The sequence below is a fragment of the Papaver somniferum genome, chromosome 2 (assembly GCF_003573695.1).
Source record: "Papaver somniferum cultivar HN1 chromosome 2, ASM357369v1, whole genome shotgun sequence".
Taxonomy (NCBI): Eukaryota; Viridiplantae; Streptophyta; class Magnoliopsida; order Ranunculales; family Papaveraceae; genus Papaver; species Papaver somniferum.
In genome coordinates, this window is record NC_039359.1 from 205811868 (window position 1) to 205827809 (window position 15942).

The following is a 15942-nucleotide window of genomic DNA, read 5'->3' on the forward strand; positions in this document are numbered from 1 at the left end:
TTCCATAATAAGCCTTGTAGGTTTCCATAACAGACCCACCGGTTTCCATAATAAACCAAATCCAGGCTTCTATAATAAGTCTTGTGGGTTTCCATAAAAAACCCACCGGTTTCCATAATAAACCAAAATCCCAGGCTTCCATAATAAGCGTTGTGGGTTTCCATAACAAACCCACCGGTTTCCATAATAAACCGGATTTAGGCTTCCATTATAAGCCTCATGTGATACGCACGTACGCTATTTTAATAGGGTACAAACATCGCCCCCTCTTAATTCTCAACTTGTTGATGGATTAAGAAAATCAAAAGGGGAACTAACCTTCGCGGCTCGCTTTATGTTATTTATCCGATAACCTTTCTTGGCCTTGGCCAGCTTGTTCTGCGGATTAAGAAAATCAAAAGAAGAACTAACCTTCGCGGCTTGTTCAAATTCGTCATATGATGTTTATTCAATAACCTTTCGTGGCCTTGGCCAGCTTGTTGTGTGGATTTTCCCCAAAGTTGGCTTAATAATTCGAAGCACCAAAAATGTACTCAATCTCATAAGCCATTGTTCTTTAATCACCAAACACGTTCAAAGTACCAACAACGTACTTAAAACTCCATATAGTATTATCCAAACGCCAAACAGATCAGCATGTTATGTTCTCTTGCTCTTCCATTAGCTAACATATGACCTAAGTGTTGGTCTTATAAATCTTCTCTAATCTCATTTCCCACCCTTATGGTGAATGAAGCATTTCCTTGGTTTTTCTCTTTGATAGAAAAACGCTCCAATTTATCTCTTTAATAGAAAAATTATCAGGATCAAATTAATAATTCAACTTCGACTTTGAGAACATACCTCACTTGAATGCAGGTTTCTCCCGTAATTTGCTAGGAACATTTTTTGCCCACTTGTTCCCATACTGGCATAGAACTTGCCGACTCAATGCTCGTGTGTCCGTGAATAATATACGACAATCTCTGGTCTACGGGTTGACTGTCTCTAGCTTTTCGTCGTACATTTCCTTTCTTTCGCTCCACCTCCTTTACTAAACGCTTTTCGTTTTGTTTTTCTCTTTATTAGAAAGACATTGCAGCTATTTCCTTGATAAGCAAAACACTTTGTTTTTCTCTTTATTAGAAAAACATTGCAAGCATTTCCTCCGCATGTGTTCTTCAACATTTTTCCTTTGCTCCTTTCGCTCCATTATAGCTTCAGCTTAATTATACTGTAATACTTTGTTTTCTCCTTTCTCTTTACTAGAAAGACATCGCAACAATTTCCTTCATAAGCAAAATACTTCGCCTTTGTCTTTCTCTTTTATAGAAAGACATTGCGTATATTTCCTTCATAATTAAAATACTTCTCCTTTGATAACTAAAATATCTCGCCCTTGTCTTCCTCTTTATTAGAAAAGCATTGCATGTATTTCTTTAATAAAAACATGCAAAAAGTTCTCATTTGTGATTATAAATTCGCTTTTATAATGTAACAACTAGTGAGGACATACCTCCTCGGGCGTTCGTTCCTTCCATCTTATTCGCCCCCAGTACTTGACATGATACTGAAAAAGATGTCTTCTATTATTCGACTTCTTTAAACAAGTTGGTTTTGATTGCATGCTAGGCATCACTTTAGCCGCCCCCAATATCTGAAGAGATATTCTCGAATAGAAAAGACTCCCCCTTGTGAAGCACGAACTAGATCTATTATATGCGCTCCTCACTTTCTAGATGGATCTGGGCTTATGGTATCTTTTCTGTTTCCATCTTATTTCGGGGTTCATCGTGATTTTTCCTTTTGAAATCGCCTCAAAATGTTATCTTGGTGTGGCGTGTCCCTCGGTTCCGGACACTTTCGCCGCACATGAAAAATTTGATTTGTTTGCTTATCTTCAATTGATTATGTTGCTGACGAACCTCGAGCAATAAATCTAAAGAACTTTGAATTCGATCATGTTTCTATGCACGAACCTCGAACTACGGTCATATTTCTGATTTTCATCTTTTTTCCTTAACTACTAGCTGGCACAGTTGGTTAAGGTCGCATGCATGGCAACTTCGCTGGATGATGACCTGGTAGGACTATGCGCCGACGCTGATGTGGCATCCATGCAAAAACCACAAGTTGCTGAAGTGGTAGTAGTCGATGATGTGGCACATAGATCAAACACCAAACACGCAGCGCTTAGCATGGCCTCATGCTGTACTTTTATCTCATTAAAGTCCCACATGCTAGTCTTGTAAACTTTTGAACATTACATTGTTACTTTAAGCTGGCACCATGCTTACGGCAGAGACGGACCCTTCTATGACGCATTGTTCGTCTTCCCTTGTATAATGCTTGGCTCAATATGTAGGCTGTAGCATTTGGATTTCTGCGACTGTTTGCTTCCATAAGTACGTTTCGTACTCTATTCAAAAGCGTCACCTCCATAATCTCCACGAATTTGAATTCGTATAAGATTTCAAAAACTCGGCATCTTGTCAAACTCCTGCAGTTTCCCAAGTTCATATTCGTCCATAGTTGGATTTATTCGGAATTCTAACAGTCATTTGGTGCTACAACCCCTCGTAATGAGTTCATAAACCCAAATTACATAGACCATCCAAAATATGCAGACCGTACACGTTGGTTCATGACCTTAATTAGTGTCTTCACCTTTCTTTGACGACCGGATTGAGATAGCACTTGCGCCTGGATTTTGAGGTCACGTGAAATGATGCCATCTCTTCGCTGTGAGCAACACCGTTCGACTCTTCTTCTCCATAGGAACCAAATTACCGTTCTTAGTCACTGACCATCGTAGCGTATTAAGAGTCCAACTCCGCGTAAAATTATGGAGTCGATTCCTTGTGAAATTAAGAAACTAGTTCCTATTGATATCAACTTTTGTTTTCCTATGATTACTCAAGAAGTTATTTTACGTCGTGTTCTCGAAGCTGGCAGAAGTTCGATCCCTGTAAGAGTTAAGAGTTTGCTTCTGCAATCGTCGTTTCAGCCTTGCTAACTTCGTACGGTGAGTGCTGCTTTGCTCCTTTTCACGCCTAGACTTCTTTGAGTGACAATCATTGTTGCGATCGACCCTCTGCCTATGCTTCACATGATTTGTTCCTTCATGTCTATCCCTCTCGGCTGCATAGTAGTGATCATTATTGATGTCATATCAACCATTATATACATCATCACGGTGATCTCGGCTCTGGTATTCGTCCCTGACGTCCTCTTTTCTTCTTTCGTTGCTTTGGCTATGTCGACGACGACGATCGTCATGAAGTTCACTCCATCTGTGTGCATTACCAAACTCTCGATGTCGGTATGATCTCTCGCTGCTTGAACGAGGGATAGCAGATTTTTCGATTTCCTTTCTTTTCTCTAACACAACCTTAAGTCGTTTGTTCTCTCTTTCAAGCTCTTGCAAACGCTCCCTTACTGTTAGGTCGATAGGTGTTACGTGAGGTCTGCTAACCTGTGTAACCCATGGGTCATCGACTCGAGCTGCTGGTGGTATATTAGCTTGCATAGCTGATGGTTTTTCAAATGATGTTGTAGTTGTGGTAAAAACTGGGTTCTTTTCAGACTTGTGAAGAAAACAATTTTTAGATTTAAATTAAACAAGCAAATAAAAAGAGTTGTTCAAAGTTATAGAGAAAAACACCAAGACTTGGATTCCACCATTGACCCATTATTTGATAAATTCTAATAATTAATATTCATGCAATTTTTCTTTTAGAGTGATTCTAATTTTATGCCTTTTGTAGATTTTTGAAGTAATAAATGTAAACACCAAGCATGAAACATCAAAAGTCTTAAACTAAGCATGCTCCATCAAAACGAATCACAATTATTCAATAAAAATCAATTATCCAATATAAATTCCATGCAAATAATCATGTAAAAATATTGCAAATAAATAATAAAGTTAGAATTATACCAATAAATATGAAACAATGGCTTCCTCCGTCGCCTTGGCTAAGGGATTTAGCTCCTCATATCAAAAACTTGATCAAAATGGCTTAATAGATGTTTTTATTGATGATATGGTGTTTAATAGAATTTTTGCAACGATGTATAAATGTTACAGCGTCACTGTTACAATGTTCGAATAAGACTGCCTGTAAACGATACTTCTGAACTGCAGCAAAATAACGACACAGTTGTTCTGTTGTAGGTACTATTGAAGAACGACGCTCCAGAAGCGTCTGTTCTTCGTTCTTCGTCTTCCTCCTTGAACAGCAGCAGCAACAACAACAACAATCAATGGTATCTTCCTCGTTTCGGCTCTGAACTCTCTCCTATTTCTCTCTAAACTTTTCTTTGATGTAAACCAACACTTATATAGCCCAACAGATTCATAAATCTCGACTAAATATGCGATTATTCTTTTTCTTCTTCTCATGCAGTTGAAACGATAATCGCTTTTGTTGAGCTTTTTCACGTGTTGTTAGCTATAAAATAGCTACCAAACTCTTCCATAATCTTGAATAGGACCATGTACATGTTAATCCAGCGTCAAAGTCCTCCAGAAATCTCTCAAAAATATTCTAAAAACCCAACAGAGAACACGTACTCTGTTTTCCCTTTCTTTGCTTCTCACGGGTATTCCAGCCCAATTTTCCGGGTCCAATTGATTGTACTGGGCTTGTAATGTCTTCTAGAGTTCATACAAACCAATTTCGGCCATTGAATCTCTTTGAAACTTCCCTAATTCACGTCCAAATTCAACAACGTGTTTGCCAAGTGTTCCGGCCATTTTTGATAATTTGAATTTTGAAGAGGGGGTGCCCCTATCCAGAGTGTGGGTGCCAAAATCGCTTCCTTTGGATGCCTTTATCAACTTTTAGAGACGATTTTTCCAAAAAAATTTATTGGCCAAAAATACCTACACACACATAAAACACCATAATAAGTACAAAAATGGGCACTGTCAATATATAGAATCGGGACAAATTAGACACAAAAATGTGTCTATCAAATACGCCCAAACTTATTATTTGCTAGTCCCGAGCAAATCAAAACTACAAAATAAAATCCTAACTCACTGTCGCAGGCATCGTCGATTGCATTTAGCGTATGCAATAAGCCTTTAAACCCCTAGGTGGCCCTAGTGGCCGAGTTATAGTCTCGGGAGGGCTTACCAGAGATATACCCACAAAATCTGTACTCCAGACCTTAGCTATCTACGCAGAACCTTGGAAGGCACTAAAGAATCTCCTTAGTTGGCATACTTATTGACTACAGGAAGAAGTACCCTGATGCGAAATTCCAATTGTTGTACACGAGTTTGCACTCAAGCATACTAAAATCCATATAAAGTGACAGAGCTCTACTCAGATAGTTGCACTATGGACATCATATTCGAAGTCAAAGATAATCACATGGATAGATCAAGAAGATGGATGTAGAAAAACATATATGGTTTTGATGTTTACTAAGTGAACGGCGTTTCCCATATCTGTCTGAAGGCCTCCGCCAAAATGAACCTATCCTAATGGATTGAGATACTAGTCTGACTAATATCAACACACTGGCATATACAAGGGTACCAGTGGTCGATAACCTAACTCTAGGTCAACACAACTGGCATATACAAGGGTACCAGTGGTCGACTTTATTGAATTTATTCCTTTTGGTCAAATGGTCTGGTCTCAGTTTCTTTCTTTCTTTCTTTTTTCAACTTTTTTTTTTCAACTTTTTTTTTTTGGATCTTTTTTTTTTTTTGGGTATCTCAATCACTCTAATTCACCCTAGCATTGGTAACAACTTGAATCGTGAGCCCCACCTAATCACTTAGAGTAACATAGTTTAAAAACAAAATAAAATAAAAATAGAAGTGAAAAGGACTCAACGAGATATGGTGAAACTATCATGTTATTTCTAACACCTGAGCTCTGTGCTTTTATGAATAGACTCTTCTAGATGTTTCCATCTAATCAGATTGGTTCCTCAACTCCTACAACCAAAATGCTTCCATCCACTTAGGTTGGTTAGTGCTATCCTTAATATGCATAAATTTCTAGGCTCTGGAGTTTATTTATTACAACTTAAAACTAACAAAAAGTTTCTTCCCCACCCCCAAACTTAAATCTAACATTGTCCTCAATGTTCTAAAGATGAAATTAAAAGCATGAACGAGGACAAACTATTACCACTGGAGGGAAAAGAAACAAGGAAGGATATTAACGTATCACATGAACGCGGGAGCCTCCCAGTAACTGCTAAATTTATAGTCATTAGCTAGACATCAAATACCTCTAAAAGAATTGTCACTTTACAAAGTCGTATACCAATAGTCGAAACAATTGTGGGTCCATAAGACCAAATAGAACTGCCATGAATAGGAGACAAATGCTCAAGATCAGAAAAATGAGCAGATAGATCACAACCTGATCTAAAGTTTCTCGCAAGACAACTGGATTTATCTGAGGTGCCCACTTGGGCTTCATATGAGTGTCTCGGCAAACATATTCATCCGAAAAACGGGTCTTTAACATATGGATTTTCTCCTGGACAGTATCAGGAGGATCGGGTTGTGGAGTCTGAATAGACTCGGGGAATACCTCACTAGGCTTGAGTCCCAAGTTAGGGACTTCCAATGGGGATACTTGACGATCACAAGAATCATTACTACCCCCAAACTTAGGGTTTACACTACTCTCAGACGAACCTTTAATTATTGCTTGGATTTCCGGATCTTCCCAATCCTTAAAATGCTCAAGAGATTCTTCTAGTTCTCTACCCCCAAACTTAGAATTTTGGGTGCCTCTACATAGACTAGTCACAATATTCCTAATTTCTAGACCATCGGGTTCTTGAAAAAGGTCAATTGCTTTCTCTAAGTTATAATCAGGTTGTTCATCCTCTACTTGCTTCATAGCTACTATGGTCCACTCTAAAACTTCCTTATTTTCTTGAAGCACGGTCTCTGGCCTATTCTCCTGATCACTATCCAAATCGGATGCTACAATCACAGGAAAAGACTTGGGTGGGCCTAAAAATGTATAATTAGGCTCCAACTCAAGAGGCTCTTTTAAACAAGGTATTAAGGTAGACTCGGAAGCTAGTAATGGTTCAAACCTATAATTCCATATATCAATATCTAACACAGGAATGGAATCTAACAGAGCATTTACTTGTTCAATGTTACTACCATCGTCGAAATCCAGGCTAAAATGGGATAGACAACTCTCTAACGGATCTTTCGATACGATGTTTGGTAATGACTCCTGAATTAAGGTTCCTATCATGTTTACCTCTTCTATGCTCGATTCATCTAGCTCGGAGGGTAGCTTACTAATATTAAAAATGTTCATCTCAATAGTCATATTACCAAAAGACAAATTCATTATACCATTTCGACAATTAATGATCGCATTGGATGTAGCTAAAAACGGGAGACCTAAAATCACTGGTATTTGGTTCTCTGGGTCAGGGACAGGTTGGGTATCTAGGATAACAAAATCCACCGGATATATAAACTTGTCGACCTCTATGAGAACATCCTCGATCACACCAGGAGGAATTTTAACGGACCTATCAGCTAACTGAAGTGTCATCTGGGTAGGTTTCATCTCACCAAGTCCTAGCTTAAGGTACACATGGTATGGCATTAAGTTCACACTGGCTCCTAAGTCAAGCAACGCTTTCTCAACACGGTACTTACCTATTGTACAAGCAATGGTAGGGGACCCTGGGTCTTTATACTTAGGAGTAGTGGTATTCTGAATAATAGAACTCACATGACTAGCTATGAAGGCTTTCTTCTGGACACTGAGCTTACGCTTTCGCGTACACAAGTCCTTAAGGAACTTGGCATAAGAGGGAATCTGCCTAATTGCATCTAATAATGGAAGGTTGATATTAACCTGCTTAAAAACCTCCAATATATCATTAAAGTTGGACTCCCTCTTAGTCGGAACTAGCAGCTGGGGAAACGGGGCTCTGGGAACAAAGCCGGGCTCAACAGGACCCTCATTGGTCTCTTTAGAGACTCTATCAGTCTCTTCATTCTCTGGCTCAGCAGGGTGAACTACATCATGTTCACTATCAGGCATGGCAACCTTGTTGTCAACCTTCTTTCCACTCCTCAGGGTTGTGACAGCATTCACATGATTGTACGATTTCTCTCCTTTGGGGTTAGGATCAGTATGACTAGGGAACCTTCCATTTTCTCTCTCACTTATAAACTTAGCTATTTGTCCTACTTGAAGTTCTAATTTGGCAAGACTCTGGGAATTATTCTTCAACTCTTGCCTAGTTTCTTGTTGAAATCTAAGGTGGTTCTTTGATAGCATGTCATGGTTATTACTAACATAGTGAGCTTCCTTAAGGTAGAGATCTTTTTCTCGAAGTGTTCTGAAACTGGGTTTGACCTGAAGAGTTCTTAAAAGCAAAACCTGGGGGAGGCTGAGAATTGCTAGACTGGCCTTGACTCTGGCCCTTAGACCAAGAGAAATTAGGATGGTTTCTCCAACCAGGGTTGTAGGTTTCTGAGTATGGGTCAAACTTCTGACGGTTCTCAAACCTAGCGTTGTTATAGACAGCATGGGCTTGTTCTTCACTAACCTGACCTTCCAAAAATGAATTATCGGGCTCTATTCCACAACTAGAGACTTGAGAGGCTCTATTAGGTTCAACAAGGGACCTATTTTTAGTCTGACCCATTTCCAAAGCTTCTAACCTTTTGGACAAAGCAGCAAACTTAGCATCTGACGCAAAACTCGTATCTACCATATTGGTGATACTTATATTGACCAAGAGTCTTTTAGGGGGTTCAACACAAGATTCCCACTGTTGGGATTTTTCAGCGATAGCTCCTAAGAAGGTAAAAGCATCATCAGCATTTTTACTAGTGAACTCACCAGCGCACATAGACTCAACCATGATTTTGGTCGAATAGTCTAAACCATCATAAATAATCTGTACGAGTTTCATATTATCAAATCCATGGTGAGGACACTGAGATAGGAGATCATTGAATCGCTCTAAAAACCTATAAAGAGACTCTCGCTCTTGTTGCACACTAGCACTAATTTTCTGCCTAACAGCTGCAGTTTTATGCTTAGGGTAGAACTTCATATAGAAGGCAGCGATAAGTTCCTGCCATGTTTCTATGGATTCAGATGGTAGGTTGTTCAGCCAGGTCTTGGCTTTGTCTCTCAAAGAAAAGGGAAACATCTTAAGTTTCTAGACTTCATCGGTAAGGTCCTTTATTCTAATTTTCCCGAAGATTTCCTCAAAGTCCCTAATATGGAAATAAGGGTTCTCATCATCTTTTTCTAAGAATATAGGAATCATCCGAAGAATACTAGGTTTTATCTCGAAATTAGCCGTAGTGGCTGGCAATTTAATGCACGAAGCTCGGTTGGTCCTAGTTGGGAACATTTAATCTTTCAAAGTTGTCATCGCTGGCACAACAGAAATATTACGGGTACTTTCCTCACGAAGAGACAGATTCTCTAAACTGAAGTTTCCAAAAACGGGGCTCTCAAAAGAAGAGTCTTCGATCTCCCCGCTTCCACAAGAAGATCTTTTAGGCTCGTCACTAATCAAACGGCCAAAATTATCTCTTTTCCAAGCACGCTCTGTAAAGGAATCGAGCGCTCTTGGCATACAAAAACAAAAATCCTAAGGAAGGGAGGTTCTAAGCAAACACACAGCAGGCCGACTCCACCAAATCAAACCTAAAAAATCTAGCAAACAACAAGCATGATGGATCCACTTAGATTGTTTCTAGACCAGCTTCTATCTCTCGAAGGGGAATTCGTTACAGTTTAAGCAAGCCCCTCTGGAATCAATCCGAATCAAAGTAAGTTGAATTGAGGCGAGGGAAGCTCAGTGGAGCTTTGATACCCAAGGCCTCACCGCTATCACAAGGCGGCGCAGTCACACATTCAACTCACAGAAACCATTATGAACTTCGAGATTGCTTAAAAGGTAACCAATATCCTTCGGAAAATTTTCCTAACAAGCTCGATACCCTATAGGTCTATTTCTAATCATATTTTAAAGCTTGGGTTCGCGTTAGGTTTCGTTTTCCTAAGGCGGGCAAGAAGGGAGCGGTGATGAAATCCGAACCCTTATCTTGTATTGGCCAGGCCTTGCCCTTTCTAATAATAATAAAACTAAATCCTAAAAAAAAAATTCTTCTTTTTGTCTTCTCTTTATGCTTTAAGCTTTTTTTTTTCTCCAAGTCCTTAGTGTTCACTTCAAACCTGTAAATCAAAGACAAAAAGAAACATAAAAAGGAACAAATAAAAATAAACAAAAAAATAAAAATAAATAATAAATCTAAAAAAAATGCTACCTAAACACAAATCCGCGTCGGCAGCGCCAAAAATTTGATGGTTTTTCAAATGATGTTGTAGTTGTGGTAAAAACTGGGTTCTTTTCAGACTTGTGAAGAAAACAATTTTTAGATTTAAATTAAACAAGCAAATAAAAAGAGTTGTTCAAAGTTATAGAGAAAAACACCAAGACTTGGATTCCACCATTGACCCATTAGTTGATAAATTCTAATAATTAATATTCATGCAATTTTTCTTTTAGAGTGATTCTAATTTTATGCCTTTTGTAGATTTTTGAAGTAATAAATGTAAACACCAAGCATGAAACATCAAAAAGTCTTAAACTAAGCATGCTCCATCAAAACGAATCACAATTATTCAATAAAAATCAATTATCCAATATAAATTCCATGCAAATAATCATGTAAAAATATTGCAAATAAATAATAAAGTTAGAATTATACCAATAAATATGAAACAATGGCTTCCTCCGTCGCCTTGGCTAAGGGGTTTAGCTCCTCATATCAAAAACTTGATCAAAATGGCTTAATAGATGTTTTTATTGATGATATGGTGTTTAACAGAATTTTTGCAACGCTGTATAAATGTTACAGCGTCACTGTTACAATGTTCGAATAAGACTGCCTGTAAACGATACTTCTGAACTGCAGAAAAATAACGACACAGTTGTTCTGCTGTAGGTACTATTGAAGAACGACGCTCCAGAAGCGTCTGTTCTTCGTTCTTCGTCTTCCTCCTTGAACAGCAGCAGCAACAACAAAAATCAATGGTATCTTCCTCGTTTCGGCTCTGAACTCTCTCCTATTTCTCTCTAAACTTTTCTTTGATGTAAACCAACACTTATATATCCCAACAGATTCATAAATCTCGACTAAATATGCGATTATTCTTTTTCTTCTTCTCATGCAGTTGAAACGATAATCGCTTCTGTTGAGCTTTTTCACATGCTGTTAGTTATAAAAGAGCTACCAAACTCTTTCATAATCTTGAATAGGACCATGTACATGTTAATCCAGCGTCAAAGTCCTCCAGAAATCTCTCAAAAATATTCTAAAAACCCAACAGAGAACACATACTCTGTTTTCCCTTTCTTTGCTTCTCACGGGTATTCCAGCCCAATTTTCCGGGTCCAATTGATTGTATTGGGCTTGTAATGTCTTCTAGAGTTCATACAAACCAATTTCGGCCATTGAATCTCTTTGAAACTACCCGAATTCACGTCCAAATTCAACAGCGTGTTTGCCAAGTTTTCCCGCCATTTTTGATAATTTGAATTTTGAAGAGGGGGTGCCCCTATCCAGAGTGTGGGTGCCAAAATCGCTTCCTTTGGATGCCTTTATCAACTTTTAGAGCCGATTTTTCCAAAAATGTTTATTGGCCAAAAATACCTACACACACATAAAACACCATAATAAGTACAAAAATGGGCACTGCCAATATATAGAATCGGGACAAATTAGACACAAAAATGTGTCTATCAATAGCTGGTGAGACATTAACTTGAGAAGCTGACCGAACGTTACCTGGTTCTGCCGACAGATCGTCAACTCGAGAGCGTACTCCTATGTTAACGAGGTCGGCCTGTCGTCGTTCATGGATAATGTTCTTGAAAACCTTCTCGATGATGGAAGCTTCAGCTGATGGTTGGAGATGGTGACCTGCGCATCGAAACGTTGTTCTCTCTGAACCTTGAAAGATCCCTCAAACCGAGATCGAGATGTTGTTGCCGATGACGACATCGAGGTTTCTCTTCCATCCAGTTCGTCGTAATCTCCTTGGACAACAGCACTTCTCAATGTTCGAGGGTTTGCTTGTTGATTCATCAAACTTCCGGTGGGTACATCTACATCCATCTCAGGTTGATTTATTCCTGATGCATCCATACGCCTCTCTTTTCTTTTAACAACTTTGGCAGAACTTTCTGCGACTTTTTTGGATCTTCCCACAACTTTCTAAAAACGTTCAGAATCCTTCAGTAACTTTCTGAAAGTGTTCAGAAGCTCCTGCAACTCTATGAACTGTGTTCTGCAACTTACTGCTACGTCATTGGAACTTCCTGTAACTTTCTGGTACGTCGTTAGTCTTCCTGTAACTTTCTGGAAATTCTGAAAAGGTTGTGAAACCTTCTGTGACCTCCGTAAAGGTTGTGAAACCTTCTGTAACATCTAAAAAGGTTGTGAAACCTTCTGTAACATCTAAAAAGGTTGTGAAACCTTCTGTAACTTTTTTTCACAATGATTTTGAAACCCTAGTTTCGAAAATCGTTTGAGAACGGCTTCTATCAAATGGGGAGCACGATCTTTTCTTCGTATCCCCTTGGTCGGCGCCAAAAGATGTTGGTGCAAAAATGATCACTCCAACAATCTTCGAGATGCGGGAAAGTTGATCCAATCGCTACCATTGATGAAAAATCTCCAAAGAATTGATCAAAAGAGGGGGGGTACCTGCAAAAACACTCTGATGCTAAAATCAGCGGATGTTCTATGCAAGTGTATTATGGTGAAAAGAATAGAATTTTGTACCTTTTGACTTGAGATTTTGTCTCTATATATAGGCAGAAAATAGATGTAGCTTTAGGATTTTGATAGTTATCCAAATAACCTCCCTCATCTGTATAAATCCCAAATAACAACCAGATTCATGATAAATTCTAATATTTATCATAATCTTCACTTATCCCAAATAATTATTATCTTGAATAATAATTATAACTACTTAAGATAAATATCCTCTTTTATCAGGATTTATCTTAAATAATATTTAATAATTATCTATAATAATTATTCCATGAAAATCTTAACCTCTTTTATTAAGATCTTTTAACCCATGGAGTTGTGGGTTTCCATAACAAACCCACCGGTTTCCATAATAAACCAAATTCAGGCTTCCTTAATAAGCCTTGTGGGTTTCCATAAAAAACACACCGGTTTCCATAATAAACCAAATCCAGGATTCCATAATAAGCCTTGTGAGTTTCCATAACAAACCCACCGGTTTCCATAATAAACCAAATCCAGGCTTCCATAATAAGCCTTGTGGGTTTCCATAACAAACCCACCAGTTTCCATAATAAACCAACCCCAGGCTTCCATAATAAGCGTTGTGGGTTTCCATAACAAACCCATCGGTTTCCATAGTAAACTGGATTTAGGCTTCCATTATAAGCCTCATGTGATACGCACGTACGCTATTTTAATAGGGGTACAAACAAGCATGATTAAGTAAAACTGGATTGTTTAGAATGATTAAAAAAAGTTATTAAGATACTTACTTGTTCTTCAATGGACAATCCAGAATGAGCTTAGTTAACCGTGTTGTTGCATTTTCATTATCGACTAAAGCCACAAAGCTTTGAAACACACTAGTTGTCCCAATAATTGCGATTTTTTTAATCGTTCCCTCCATCAATAGTGTTGAGAAAGATTATGTCGTTGGACACTCTCTCAAATCTTTTATTAATCTTTGAAATATTGATTTTCGATTACAGACTCACACACTCTCTCTGTGTTTGTTTATAGACATTTTAAACTCGACCTGCTATTGTCGGTTACAACGTACATATAACTTGCTACTGTCAGTTACAATTGGCAGGCCAGGAAATGTGTATAAAATTAAGCGCAATAAAATGGTGGCCTACAGTAATACCGCAAGTGCACGGTCGTCGGTTGTAGCTCGTGCAAGTACGGGTCGATCCACAGAGATCGGGTGTGTTTCGGAAGTGTTTTAGCTAATTGGGTTCCTAGATTTGCTTTGGGCTTAGAAGCCCTTTGGAAGTGTTGGGCTTAATGTACTATTGGGTTTGAATGCCCTTTGAATGGATTGGGCTTAGTGGGTTTGTTAAACATAAAATGAACTGAGCCTGGGCTCAGTTATATTTAAAGTGCAAATGGGCTTTGGTTCTTTGTTTAAGCTTTGGGCTCAATCTCACCTGAACAGTGAAATGGCCTTTTACAGTAATTGGGCTTGGTATTTGAGAGTTGGGCTTTGTTTCAGTGAGCTGATTTGAGCTTTGGGCTCAGCAGTTCAACTATGAGTTGGGCTTAACAGAGAACTAGGCTTTGGCCTTGACTATGAATTTGACTTGGGGCCTTACTGAACTGGGCTTTGATTTTGGTCTTACAGTTGGGCTCAGATTGTGCTCTGGGCTTTTGGAAGTGAGCTGTGGAGAGCAAAGCAATCAGCAGCAATGCAACAGCCCAGAAGTGGATTGGCAGCGGCAGCTGCAGAGAGGCAAGAAGCAGTGCAGCAGGCACCAGCAGCAGCAACCTGGTAGAGTAACAGGCACCAGCAGCAGCACACACAAGAAGAAGTGGCAGCAGCACAGAAAATGCACAGTAGTGCAGTAACAACAGAGCTGCAGCAGCAGCTGCAGCTGCTCAAGCAGTGAACAAAAAGCAAAGCAGGGGTGCAACAAGAGTTGCAGGGCAGGAAGGAACAATCAAGGCAAAAGCAAAACAAAGCAAGAACAAAGCTAAACTAAACAGTTGAAGAATGAATTGTGGTTGAGAATGAAGTAGATTATGGATGGGAACTAGGGGTTGAATTCACTCTAATTTTTACTGTGTATTCTCCTATAGAAAGTTAAACACAACTATGGTATTATTTCCAAAGCACTAATTGTCTTTCTACAGCACAACTAGTCAAGGGATTATGAATTCAGCTTGAGTTGCAGCTTATCAGCAGCTCATGAACCTAACTACAAAGCATACTTGGCATACATTGTGAAAGTGAGGTGATGATGAGCTAAGTTCAAGTTTTTCCTAAACTTGTTTAGCCTTCTAGAGCAATATATTCAGTGTACTACACAATAAGACATTAGAGATTCATCAAGTCCCTAGCATGGTGGTTTAGAACATGACAAACATCATAACAGTGAGTAACAATGAATAGAAAGTCTAACATGAACACACACAAACAAACATTGAACTGAAATTAACATGTGAACACAAACATCTAACACACTAACAGGATGCAAATACAATTATAACAAGAACACAAGCATTACAGGAATATCACACATTTAGACATTAACAGTGCAATTTGACATTGGAATTAACCTAACCCAAATTGGGTGGAAACTTGGCTAGTCCAAGAACAGTTTTCTCTCTACACATCAGTTCCTATTTATAGTTTACAACAAAAAATACAAACCCTAATTCGAAACCCTAAAATTTTGGGGAAAATCAAATTCTCTCACCAATTTTCTGAATTAAGCTCGACCCATGCCTCCTCTAGTCCTAGATGCTCTTCCTCTGCTCCTATTGTCCCCTAATTTCGAGTTATTTTACTCACCCCAAAACCTAGGGTTTCAGAGGTTGTGAGATGAAGAAAATAACTAGGCTAGGGATATGGGGGTGTTGTCGGTATGGAGATAGTAGTGGCAGTGATGGAACTGGTGGTGGTGACGGAAGTGACAGCGGCAGAGAGGGGAGGTGGTGGAGTTGCAGAGCTCTGCAATTTTTTTGGGAAGAAGGGGAAGAAGAGCTCGATGGGATTAGGATTAGGGGTTGTTTGGTTGGGAATAGGGTATGTGTTGCTATGGTGTGAGGCGAAGACCTCAAGTTTAGATGTTGGCGAATCTGAGATGTTGGATCATTGGTTCTGAGTGGAATCGAACGGATAGATGGAAGGATGTGTGAAGCGACCGTCG